This window comes from Bactrocera neohumeralis, chromosome 5 (genome assembly GCF_024586455.1).
Source record: "Bactrocera neohumeralis isolate Rockhampton chromosome 5, APGP_CSIRO_Bneo_wtdbg2-racon-allhic-juicebox.fasta_v2, whole genome shotgun sequence".
In the NCBI taxonomy this organism is placed as follows: domain Eukaryota; kingdom Metazoa; phylum Arthropoda; class Insecta; order Diptera; family Tephritidae; genus Bactrocera; species Bactrocera neohumeralis.
The window spans coordinates 73490601-73504640 of record NC_065922.1 but is presented as its reverse complement, the minus strand read 5'-3'; the positions used below and the strand labels follow the sequence as shown (position 1 = coordinate 73504640).

The 14040-nt window shown below is 36.9% G+C and overlaps 1 protein-coding gene across 1 annotated transcript in view; it reads left to right on the top strand.

Moving 5' to 3' along the window:
• Window positions 1-4854: 4854 nt before the first annotated feature.
• Window positions 4855-14040, top strand: part of LOC126758588 (uncharacterized protein CG43867) — a 298748-nt gene continuing 289562 nt past the window's right edge. The window contains exons 1-2 of the mRNA XM_050472920.1: window positions 4855-5206; window positions 8251-8898. The gene's annotated coding sequence lies outside the window, so the exon portion shown is untranslated. The remainder of the gene's footprint in view (window positions 5207-8250; window positions 8899-14040) is intronic.

The following is a 14040-nucleotide window of genomic DNA, read 5'->3' as shown; positions in this document are numbered from 1 at the left end:
CTTCCTAAATTCGTTTCACTTTATGGAGTAAATTCGGACTAGTCCGAGTTCTTGTCCTATGGTTCAGTTAGCTGTGTAGTTATATATACGAAGATCTCACCAGTAGTAAAGGTTTTCTTTTTTTAAATATTGTCGGCCTTTCATGAGTTCGATGAAGTTTGGCACCGGACAGATCTGAACAGAATGAAAGTTTAAATGTAATGACTGTTCGTACTTCAAATAATTAATATTCCGTGATCTTTGCAAGATCGAGCTATTATCTTTCTGCTGTACCCCTGCTGAACCTAGTTTTGTATTTCAATTCACAATGAACCTTCGAAGCAGTTCGTCCAAAAGTAGCCTTCGCTGAATATCCTTCTAATCCTGAAGGCACGGTATAATAGGTACCCAGTCGGAAACCCCGTCACCTAACATTGTTTCCCACATATTGCAGGTTTGTCGGTAATAATTTAAATCTTTGCACATTTGCGCTATGACTGCATGATTTTCCGCACCCATTCTGACATCTTCCCTGAAATCTCTTCCACATGCCATAACGTCATCACATATGTGCTCATATAAACCATTAAACAATGCTCAGACACAGCAGGAGGACATGGAAAGGCGCACAGGACGTTGGACAAATACCGTTGACATACTGAAGAGGCAAATAAATGCCAACAGACACACACGCACACGCTCACACTCACCTAAGAACGGTAAAGGATATTGAAGTTGCACATTGAAGTTGAAGTTGGTCGTTAGTGTTTGTAGTGCTGTGCGGCATAGTGTTGTGTAATGTTGACTTGGCTTGACGGAAGTTGGCAAAGCATACATACTATATACAAGGCTTAAGCGTACACCTGTATAACGGTACAAATCAGCGCGAAGTGCAGTGAAGTGCGCAGACACGGCAAAAGAAAGTGCTTGCACCACATGAGCTTGGCAATGAAGACACACGCGTACTCCGGCTGTCGGGAATTTTATGTGTCCAACGTACGTGCTAAATGAGAAAGTCAAGAAGTGAGAAGCTATCAGCCGCTTGCAGTCAGTGGAAATCACGTTGAGACGTCACTGATGAATATACTGATGCCGTTGATGTGCCAACTGATGACGCTGATGCTGGTGGTGCTGATGGTGGTGGTGCTGATGATGCTGGTGGTCATGGTGTTGCTGTTAGCGTTCGCTGTAGCTGTAGTTGTTGTTGTTGCTTACGTTGCAACTGAGATTGATGTGAAATTGGATTTATGCGTAAAGCAGCACTGACAAATGCTTAACGGAACTGCCAGTTATTGTCCGAAATCGGTTACCTACCAAAGGTATTTCTGTTGATTTCGCTCTTTGTTTGTGCCTTTGAGAGGTGTCCATTGCGTGCAATTGACAATTGGCCATGTTGAGTTGTTGTCTTCATCGAGCAGATGAATGGTGCTCCACAGGGTTGCAATTGTTGTAGCACAAAACAATAAAATTTCAATACCGAAAACGATTTCGTTGCAAATAGGGATTAGTTGAAGAGGCCGTTGTGTAGCGTTGCATTGATCTAAGTAAGGATTTGCGATTTACTCGTTGTCCGTAAGTTGTGAGCCACGCATGCAACTGGGTTTCTAAGCAACCCAACAAGCTTTATTTTCATACCCTGAACAGCGGCTAAGCTTTAAGTTATATACGCGAACTAGTCCTTCAGTTTTTGAGACATCGTTTTGAAAGTTTGCATATGGCCTTTTATTACTAAGGAGCTACACATTTGTCGGATTCGCCGATATCGGACGACTATAGCATATAGCCGCCATACAAAACTGACCAATCGAACTCAAGTTCTTGTATAGAAAACTTGTTTATTTACAGCAGTGCGCCAGTGGTTCTTCCTCTTCGCTGTTTGGCGCCAATTGGAGATTCGAAGTGTAGTAAGATTATCCTCCACCTGGTCTTTCCAACCGAGTGGAGTTCTTCCTCTGCTTCCCCGACGGGTACTGCGTCGAATACTCTCAGAGCTGGAGTGATTTCATCCATTCGGACGACATGACCTAGCCAACGTTGCCGAGGTCTCTTAATTCGCTGAACTATGTTAATGTCGTCTTCTTATATCTCGTACAGGTAATCGTTCCAACAACTGCTGTATTCCCCGTTGTGAATAAGCAAAGGACCATAAATCTTCCGCGGAACCTTTCTGTCGAAAACTCGTAACGTCGACTCATCAGATGTTGTTATCGCCCATGTCTCTACAGCATTCAGAGTTTTTGTAAATTTATAATGTTTTATATTGAATCACTTGATAAATATCTGAGTTTTCAACTTGTGAATTATACTTTCCTCAAACGCTTAAGAAGCACATATTTTATGTTCACTGGGAAATGAGGTATACCTGTTTTTTTTTTAGCCGAACACTTAGGAAACATTCCAAAACGTTTTTCACTTGCCGTCAGCAGGCGAAATTCTTGGCCATAAATAACATCCTCATCCTCAACCCAGAAACCCACAGCTCGGCACACCTACAACGCTTCCAGCGTCTGGGCAAAAATAAAAGACTTGTAAAACAGCAAAGTACTTGGTCGGTCTGTCGATGAAATGGACATCTCCAGCAAACCAAGTGAGATATGTGAGGCGGTTCATAAAGAGTTTGCACAGCGTCCGACTGTGTGTGTCCATTGAATGAGCTTCTGCTCCTGTACGCCAGTTTATCTGCCGTCTAAGTGAATTTAATGGCATTTAAAGTTGCATAAAGTTGCAGGTGCAACAGTGCATCAGCGTGTGAACGCAGATTTGCGCTCGTAACTTGGCAATGAGCTGTGTAGCCTAGACCTTCTGCCAGCAAGAGAGTGAGAGCGAGCGTGTAAGAATTACAGCTCACAGCAAATAAACATATCACAGCTGATGAAAAGCAGTTTTCAGTTCAAATGAAGCGTTTCAGAGTGATGATGTTCTGCAATAAAAAATACCCGCGACTGAGTGGAGAGCATGTGATTTAAAGACCTCACTTAGGACACACGAAATAATGTGCGAATTCAATTGGTTTACTGTGATATGTGGTGGGAGGACAGAGCTTTCACTGGCTTAGGTTTCTAAAATAGAGACCTGGATTAGAAATTTACATAATAGCTGTCTCTCTCTGACTTCATAATTTTTTTCTTACCTCGAAGTATCGAAAAACGATCGACGAAGGATGTTTCTCTAAATTTCTTATCGCTAAAATTTGTTTCGCAAGATTCAGTGTCGTTCAATCCCAGTTCGTTTAGACTGGTGAGATTACGATTTTCTAGAACATATAAAAAAAGCAATTTCGTATTAATTCTACCTGCTTCTAGAGGTTCTCGAGCTCGATATACTCTTTAAGGGCGTTCAGTGATGTGCAGAGAAATGTATTCCAGTTTTAGTAGGGTTTTAGGGTTAAAGAAATTGTGTACAAACACCATAATACCGACCCTTTAGTTTAGGACTTGTCATCGGTGGTCTAATAAATAGCTAAACTTTATGAGTTGAGTCGATATTTACAATATTGTAACCTTCTCGAGCTCTCCGTCTGCAATTATCCGTGACAGGGATACATTAAGACTTTTATTCGTATATTTGTATGCTCGGGGCTTTTTATCAAAGCAAGTTTGCCACTAAGAGGTCTAGGAAAAAATATAAGCTAGTTAGTAGACTAGTTCTGAGTGTATCAGTCCCGGATCTGTTCTCTGTTCTGGTTCTTGGTACTCTTTTGAAGTAGTAAAAGGGCTTCGAAACAGTATCAGAAGGTGCTTGACCAGGCAAAGACAGCACTGGTGGAGAGAATGTGGTCTTTGTTTTGTTGATCAATTGAGAATTTCTAAGTATTTGAATTCAAAATGGTACCAAGATGAGAGCGATGATTGATTGATAATGAACAAGAAATGTAAAGATGATATAACTAAGAAGTCGTTTTGAGTTGCAAAAATTAAGGCGCATTTACTACCTCGATTCTGTTGTGAACTTGTGGAACGGATCATGAACCCTCTGTGTGTATGTCTAAATATTCAAATTAGTAAAAACTGTATTGCTAATGATAAAACCAGACTTTTTTCTTTTCTAGAAAAATTTACCACTTTGACTATTGGAATATGTAGATATGTAACTCCTTCTCAGATTATTTTGAGAGTTTAGGCAGTCGCTTCCTTAAATTGTTTGGCTCAGCTGGACACATGTTCAATATTTTAAAGATTTGTCTAAAAAAATATTGAGTTCGTGACAGTGGCAAAATATCAGGCATCAAAGAAAATTTTCTGTGCTCTGACACACCCTGTGCTCATACACTAAATACCCGCTACAATCACTTGCTATTTTCTCTTCAACAAAACACCAGCAGATTCGCGCTCACACAGGTGAAGAGTATCCATTTTCACACTTGCAGTTTGTTGAGCGCAAAGTAAAGAGCAGCAGCGCGCTATCATTCCGCTCCAACTAGCACCACTACTCAATAGTTTGGCACAGTAAACCAGCATAAAGTAGTGACATTAAGTAGCCTGACTTCACGGTAGGTTTTCAAATAATTTTCTTGCATATATGCGTATTTGTATGTGCGTGCGTATGCATTGGCCTGCAGAGCGGCTGTTGCTGATGACCTCAAAGAGCGTAAATTCCAACTGTGCGCCACTAATACACACTCAGCTGAGCATGAGAAATTCGCATGCAACAATAATATATGTATGTGTTCTTGCTTGCCACTGTCACTTGCTGTTGTTGCCACAACTCACCGACACTAATGGGCATAGCCCAACTCAGCGCTCAATTGTGTGTGCGTGTGTGTGTGTGTGTGTGTATACACTTTGATTGTTTGCTGCTCACTGTTGCTTCGGCTTACATAGCCGTCGCCGAAACTCGTTGGGGAAGAGCAGTTTTTCTGCTGTCATCTATCAGTGAAGTTGTGTTGTCGTCGTCGTCGTAGTAGCCGTCGCGCGGTCCATTGTCAGTTAGTTAGTTGTTCGTTGCCTTAGCCCATGCGTTTGGGTTTGGTTTGCCGTTTTTCGGCTGTGTGTTTTTCCATGTTACTTTTATCGGTGCGGTATTCTGTGTAAAGGAAATTTAGAAGAAAAAATAAATTTTATAAAAAATTCGCACTCGAATTGCTTGACGCGTGTTATTGTGCATTTTTAGTGTGAAATAAACGTAAGCGTGTATAAAATTAATAAAGCGGCGTGTGTGCGTAGCGGTATTCGCGAAGGAAAAACAACAAAAAATTGCAGTGCTCGCGCAACAACAGCAAAAAAGCAAAGTAAGTGCATGTGAGGGTGTCGCAAGTGTTGAATTTTATAAAGTGCATTGACGTAGAGTGTGGCAACTGCTTATATACATACATACATACATGCAAAATTGCATACTCACATGTAGCATATACACATACATATATATTTATGTATACATAAGCGTGCAAATGTGGGGCTGTGACAGCTGAAGGCCTATGACAACTGCCAATACGCCAGGCTGCATACCGACATATGCGAATTGGCGTGCGAAAACAATTGCAAGCAGCGGCGTGTAATTGCATATGCTTGCACACATGCAATATACATACATATGTATATGTACATATAATATATGTATGTACATATATACAGCAGCATGCGTGCATAAAAAAGGCAAAACGTTCATTTAACGGCGGTAAGCGTGCTCCTTTGACAGCTGTTGGCTTGTGTTTAAGCGAAAATCTGCGCTGCGCTGCTCTGTAAAATACACTAAACTCCTTAAATTTTAAAGACTAGCAAAAATAAATATATACACCCCTAAAATATACATTTCCATAAATATTAACTTAAGATTTTTGTGCGAAAAATCGAATTGTGTCTTTGCGTTTGCTTTTTGCGAAACAAAACCAAAAAGCAAAAAACGAATGTCAACGAAAAACCAACTCCCAAACTTCCTTTGACGTTTACGCCAACAAACAGCACAAAAAAGAAAAAAATCACAAACAATAGCAACAGCAACAACAATAAACAAGTAATAGCAACTACTTACATATGGCCACCTGCTGGCACAGCCCAAAACATTGGCGCAGCCAGCCACCCACAAAAGAGCAAAGCAAATATAGAGAGGGAGAGAGAGAGCGAGTGATTTGAAGCGCCAGAGAGCGTGTGCATATGCAGAGTGCGTATATTTATGCAAAAAATAACAAAAACAAAGCGCAAGTGACTGCGGGGAAGATGGCAATTGATGCAGTTGCGTGTTAGGGTGGAGTAGTTGCAAAGAAAGTGCAATTAGAAGTAGGCTAGGGTGCGTGGCATATATTATTAATTATAAAATACAAATAAATATGAAATAACAGATAATAAAAATATAAAAAAATAAAAAAAATAAATGTACATACATATGTATATGTATATAATATACATACATACATTTAAAAAATTAAAAATAAAACAAAAATGTTTAATTAATTCTTTAAAAGTAACAAGAACTAGAATTTGTAACAATGAAAATTTGTTAAGAAAAAATGAATAACTTTCTTTAAATTTATCTTGACAAAATTTTTGGCAGGATAAAAAAGGAAGAAGAAAGCATAAATGAATCGTAAAAAAAAAAAACAAAAATAAATAAATAAATAAAAAAATAATAATACATATGTATGTAAGTAAATAATTGAAACGGGTTTCATTTAGTTAATACTGTAATATAATAAAATCCTAACAAATTAAAATTTTTGAAGGAAAAAAAATAAGTAAATGTTTTAAAAATTAATATGCTAAAAGTCTTTGTATTACAAAAAAATCCGAGTTTGATAAAAAAAATTGTAGAAAATTTTAGAAATTTAAAATTGCGACATAAAATTCAAAAAAAAAAAAATTAAATAAAATAAAAATTAACAATAAAAAATAATATTGAATTTTATCATAAAAAATTTAAATAGATATTAAATTTAGAAAACTCTGAATACTTTTATTTAATTAAAAGCTTTTATGTTGTAATAAAAATATATTTAAAGCACCAACGCAATCTACTGTTATAAAGCTTAAAACCCATTACTATGTCTGCCCAAAGTCATTAAAAGCCCAAAGTTCCATAACTTTTCCAAAGAGCCTATTTTCGTTACTGCAGCTATCACACAAATATATAACGGTTAACTGAAAGCTCTCTCTAGCCACCATGCAAAGCTTTCTATAGACAGCATGATTGATCCTGAGCTCAATGTGTTTTTAACATCAGATTCGGCTCAACAAAAGCTTTGGTGTAACCGAAAGCTTTACAAGGCGCATTTAAATATTCAAATAGTCGTAACTAAGCTTTCGCACTAGAGCCAAAGTAAATTTTTTAGACATGTCCTCAGATCTATAATTCAAAAAATTTACCACAGGCATTATTTTCAAAATAGTGTCTTTAAAAAAAGCTTAAAAAGCTCATTTATGTAAATTATATAACGAATTAGGCAGTGTTGTGCTTTTAGATAATCTTTTAAGATCTTAATAATTTGCTATATTTTGATCAATTATTTTCTTTGAACTGTATACTCATTCTGAGGCTAAGCTTTGCTTAGTGAAAGCTTCGATATGATGACAGTTTCGGAAGCAAAAAAGCTATTTTGAGCAGCTTTCTATTGTGAAAGTGTACTAATCGAGTTTTTAGCCAAATGAAAACGCTCAAATTATTAAGGATTATGTATAGCTTATCGAAGATAGAGTAAAAAGCGGTGAAAGCCTCAGATATTTGGATATTTATATGTTAAAGTCTGTCGTGAAGCACAAAACTAGGCGTAAATCGCTTTCTTTGCGTATTATTTAAAAACTTTATTGTGATTCACAAAACGTTATGCATACGAATTCACATTTTACCGTTATTTGCAACGCCGTTATCAGCGCACAGAGTTCAAAGCCTCTGACTAAGTGTACAGCATGCAAGCTATACAATCAGCTGCATATGGACCAGTACAACAACAATTTTCGATGTGTTAGTCATCATTGTTGTTGTAACTATTTTTACGCCCAGAAGAAAGTGCATTATCTGCAATTATTATTGTTTATTTTAAATGCAAGTGAGAAACAAGTAACGAAACAATAACAACACAGGCGGAAAACAACAACAAGCAACAATTGGCGTAGTGATAAGTGAAATTCCCACGTAGCGCCAAGCGGCGGTGCATTGCACCCACTCTCGTGCGCGCTCTCTCTGTGCAAGACTCGGCATTTTGACGTTGCACGCACCAGTTCGCACGCACTCTCTGCTCGGCATCTCGCTCTCTCTATCTCTCTCGTTTTAAAAGTCACAAAGTAACTGCCACTAACAATTCGTTTTATGTTTTTCCACTTTTCCTCTATCCACCGAACTCAGCTGCTAAGCCACCTTGCACGCTCCGCGCTCTGCCCGCAAAACCGTGTTATTTGGCTGGCGTCTGCTAAACGCTGACGCTGCTGCTGTTGCATTTAAATGAGAACCACAGCGACGCCATTCAGTCTGCACGTTTTCATCGTTATCAGCCGGGATTAAGGCTTAAGGATTAAAGGTGCTTCAACTGTGACAAGGAGCATCAAGCAAATGAAAGAAGCGGAGCAGCAGCAGCAACAACAGTGGAGTGCATATGTGTAGCACAGCATCACAACGCGTCACATATTTATATTTCGTCTCAGCAAATCAGCTGTCAAGCAGCAAGAAGCCTCAATCTGCCATATTTGAGCACACATTGGCTTCGGTCTCAAACAGCGTTACCAACCCACCTGCGTCTTTAGCGCTCAGTGTGCCCGCGAAAGCGGTACTTTTAAGTGGATAATTTACTTTGCCTCATAAGCATATGCATAAATGCATATAAATAAGCGGAAGTTGCTATAGTACGTGCTCGTGTGGTTGTGCTGTAGCCGGCGTCTGTGCATTGCTGGCAAATCTCAACGTTTCCGGTTTTGCTGCGTTGCAGTATTTATGAATACAGCCGCAAGTTGAGTCAGTGAAGGGGAGAGCTCTACCAGCGAAAATTCACAGTGAACGGTGAGTTAGACCTTTGAGTTTTCGGTATTTTCTGTGAAGTATGAAGCGCAGTCTCCGCTTAAAGTATTTGGAAGGAAAAAATTTAATAATTTTTATCAAAAAATCCGTATTTAAAAGAAAGATAAGAGTCCGCGCGTGGACCGCTAAAAATTCTGAGTCCGCTAGAACTATCTGATATTCGAGCTTTTACTAAGTCAAATCAAGTTAAGAAGTATGAGGGTAACTTAGATATATTATATAACCGACGAGGTTCAGTAATAACTTTTGAGTAGCTTACCGCAGACTTCAAGATTTAAAACTTGATTTCTACTCGTTAAGATCTCTGACCAATCTGAACCTGCAACAATTGTGAGCGCTGATATTTTAACTCGGTCACAAAGGATTTAGGCTTTAGGCTTTAGGCAGGCTTTCAGAATTACCAGTTTTAAACTCTTACCGAGCCATTGTTGAGGTTTCTCTCTCTCTATTTACCCAAAATGGATTATAATTCTTAGACAGAAGACCTTTTTGTTCAAATCGAAATAGTCTTTAAATCCTAACCTCAGTGTTTTTAGATATCACTTTTATCTTTTTTTTTATGAAATCGGTCTAAGTCTAACTGTAGTTCCTATAAGCTAATATAATATAATAGGATCTCTAGTTCACTCTCTGTCATGTATATTGCTTGACTTTTAAGATAAGTGGTTTAGGTTTCCTGAATAAAATAGCAAATCTATCATACTTGGCTTTAACATTACCTGTAGAGGCAGATCCCACCACAGCTGCGAATTATAAGAAGAAACTACTTTTAAGCATTCGAAAACCGTTAACTCACTTACCAGAGAGATTCCGAGAAAGGTTATTGGTATAAAACCCCCTTGGTGGCACTTTGGTTTGTTTATTAGGTTAAGTTGAAAGGTCGATCCTGTACAAACCGCAAGAAGAAGCTCACATAGATAGTTTAGTACACTGGTCCTTGTGATACTTACAACTCCTTTATATTGATAATGTAGACACTCATAAATCGACAAAGCGCTTGGAGGCTATCAAAGATTTATTAGGTCTGCTATTATCTAGAACTTGACTGAAGTAGCTCCGGAGTTCAAAGGACTGGACGAAGTGTCAAACGGATATATCAAGCCGCTCTTAAAGTTCACAGAAAAGTTGACGTCCTGTATGACGAATACTTCACCTCAATTTAAACTGAATCTCCATTTGGCAATAGTACCATGTACCTGAGGCTATGTATAGCGTGATAGAATTGACAATCTTGTTAGGTAAAAATGCGGATCCGTTCCGGTTAAGTAGATCTGACTGTGCTAGATAACGATAGTGTCCTTTTTTAAGTAGCCCGTTGTAAAACTTCAACAGTCATGGTGAAGCAAAACAAAAAGTAAGCGTAAACATCTTCAGTCTATCCGAATTTTATAAGGTATATCGATTATCGATTTTTTTCGCATCGTCTACAGCCACCTTAAGGCTCATTCATATAATCTCCATTGGAAATATATTTTTGGCACACATTTGTTGTTAGCTCTTTGTTATTAGAGGACACAAAAAAAAAAACTATCTGTGAGCGTTCTCATTATTTTGCACATTTTCAGCAACATTCAGGGCATTCACTAATAAATTTCAGGCGAAGAAGAGGAAACAAAAACTGTGTCACTTGCATTACAATCTCAATGAAATGGCTCGAACAATGGCATAATAGAAACAAATGATGGCAAAATGTAGACAAGTGTGACGGTGGCGAAAGAGAAGCGAGTGCGAAAATAGAAAATGAGAAAAGCACGAAATAAAAACACTAATAAAAGCAAAATAGACGAAGGAGCAAGAAAAAAATCACGAGAATCGTTTGCTGAGTAAAAAGTCAGTACCAAATAAGTAAATACAGCCACCAGCTGCCTGTCTGCTGAGCACTGCCGGCAGCAGGCAGGCGGCGTCAGTAGTCCATTCAACGCTGTCGCCGCCATTGATTTTTCTTACGGGAATTGGCAGTGTCTATGGCAACTTCAAATGGACTTGTAGCTGCTGTTGTCACTTTATTGCTTTGCCCGTGCGGCGCGTTGTGCTCAGGTCCTCAGAGTTTGTCTAGTTGACTCCGTGTCTGTTGCAGCCTTTACCTTACCAACCATGTACCGTTGGTTGGGTTGGCACCTTGGCCTGACGGCTTTTTTGTACACTCCTTTTGCATTTGCGCGTTTTGCTTTACTTTTTCACCGTTACAACTGGAATTTATGCTAATGCTGACTGGCAGCTCGTTGTTTTCTGTTGGCGTTGAGGCTTTACTTTGCCATTGACTGGTGATAGTGCGAATGTTGCCACCCTTTTTGTGTGGGCCTAACGTTGTTGTGTGTGAAATATCTGTTGGCTTTTGTGTTTTTTTTTTAATTTTTGTTTTGTTCTTTGGCGGCTTTTTGCAGTTTTCAGCGGCAATTTAAATAATAATTTTGTTAATGTCAGAGTTGCCAACTCCACAGTTGCGATCTCTAGGGTTTTAGTGGGCGCTTGCAAGAGTTAATATAATTGTGGGTTTAATCAATTGTGTTAGAAAATTTATTTAGTGAAGAAATTTAAAATTTGTTGGAAGGAAATTTTGGTGAAAACAATAATTAAATTAGAGTTACCAACTTCATAAAAAATTTTAAAGCAATATATTTTTATATTAAGTAAAACAAATCGAGTGGAGAGAGTACAGTCAAGAAAGCTTTGTTTAAAAAAAAATTTTATAATATAGAGTTGCCAACTACAATTGAAAATATTAAACTTTCAATCAATGTAATTTTTTGTGATGAAATTTCAATTTCTTATCAAAAATTATTTCTATAAAATTTTAATAAAAAATTCTGATACATAGGGTTGCCAATTGTTTCAAGTTTTTTTTTAATATATACATATGTTAATAAAAATTAAATTTTTGATAATATTGTTACTAAAATTATTATCTCTTTAAAATTAAAAAAATATGAGCTGGATAGGGTTGCCATATAAATAACAATTAAAATATTAAACTCTTATTAAATGTAATTTTTCCTAATAAATTTCCATTGTTTAGTAGTTTTGAAATTGCTTATCATACTTAAATTTCTTGTCAGTGTTGAATTTTTTTTTAATTTTTCATTAAATTTTTGGTCTAAAATTTTTTCACGCAAAATCATTCTTAAATTTTTTGAACAGAAATTTGTTGAAATGTATACATTTTCCTCACAAACATTCTACGCTTTACTACTACTTTAAAATTGCAACAACAACTGCAATTACAATGTCTGCGCATTTTCATATCCAGCCAGAATCAACCTTGAAATCGCCCGCGGCGTCTAACAACGTTTGGCATTTCTGATATTGCTACTCGCTTTTTATTGTTGCTGCTGCAATTATTTGCATTTGGCATAACAAGACGCTGCCGCTTATCGCCACTTTTATATAAATACCCGCGTAGGGGAATTCGCCGACACTTCCGGTCGCGTCGCTTAGCCGCTTTTTGTTGCTTATTTATCGCCACACCGTTGTTGTTGTGATTTTACTTCACTTTATTTCAACCATTGCAAGACTCCTTTTGGTCTGTCTGTCCGGATTTTGCGCCGTTCTTAGAAAGTTTGCGGCGAGCGCGGCCGACGGCCTTCTTCTTTGCTGCTTTGCTTTTTCGCTTCACCACATCGAATGTCAACACCCATTTTAACTGTTTTTCATTATTGCCATTATTTGCCAAGACATCGTGCGGCGCGTTGCTCGTGCGCTCTCTCCACCTCCAGCAGACATTCAAATTCTGCTGCTTTGCCGTCTAAACTAACGGACTTTGGTAATCTCTTTAGTGCATTGGTTGGTAAATATATGTATGTATGTATGTAGCGTTTTTGCTTGTTTGCTCTTTGCTGCACCCACATTCCATACGTTTAGTTTGTTGGCGCTGTTATTGTTGTTGCTTTTGTTGCAGCCGTTGTTAAAATATATTGCAATTGCATGTGGCAGGCAATAAACTTGGCCGAAATGCGAAAAACCAAAATAAACACCCACTCAGCAATGCACATGCACATTCACACGCCTGCATAATGCATAAATATTTATGTTGAAATACAGTGGTGGCCAGAGAAATGTGGTTGTTTAACTTAACTCACTTAATAGGGTTTTAATTTTTTTTTTCTGTTTAAGCGCAAACATTTTTGCTGCACTTAGTTAATTTTTTAACGTAACCACTTTACGTAACTTAACTTGACATAACTTAACTTAACATAACGTGAACTTCATAAAATTTAAATTTTGTTTCATTTAAAAGGCTGAAATTTTATTTTTAGAGCTGAATACCTTAACGTAACTTGACGTAACATAACTTAACTTAACTTAAGTTAATTTAACTTTAACTTAGCAAAATATAAATTTAGCTCTTTTGCAAATACTTAAATTTTATTTCTATAACGTGACAACTTTACCTGACATAACTTAAATTTACGTAACTTAGTTCAACGTTAATTTACTTAATGTGATCTTTGTAGAATTTAACATCATTGAAAACACTTAGCATTACTTTTTATAACGTAACAACTTAAGTTGACTTAACTTTACTTAACTGAACTTAGTACAATTTTAATTTAACTTCATACTTAAATTTTATTTTCACAACTTAACGTAACTTAACATGCCATAACTTAAATTTACGTAACTTAGTTCAACGTAAATTATAACGTAACAACTTAACTTGACATAACTTAACTTAACGCAAACTTGATAAAATTTAAATTTTGTTTGATTGCAAATTTTATTTTTAGATTGTAACAACACTTGACATAACTTAACGTTAACTTAGTAATATTTAAATTTAGCTTAATTGAAAATATTGAAATTTAATTTTCTTAACGTAACAATTTAACAAACTTAACTTAACGTATGTAAGTTAACTTAACATGACTAAGTACATTTTAAATTGAGCTCCATTGAAAAAGCTTCATTCTTATTTTTATGTCGTAACAACTTTACTTGACATAACTTAACTTCAACTTAGAAAAATTTTAATTCAGCTGTATTGAAAATACCAAAATTTTGTTTATATAACGTAGAAAATTAATGCAACTCAGCTTGTTTTAACTTAACGTAACTTAACTTAACTTAACGTAAACTTAGCATATTTTAAATTCACTGTATTGTGACTATTACATTGTATAATGTTAC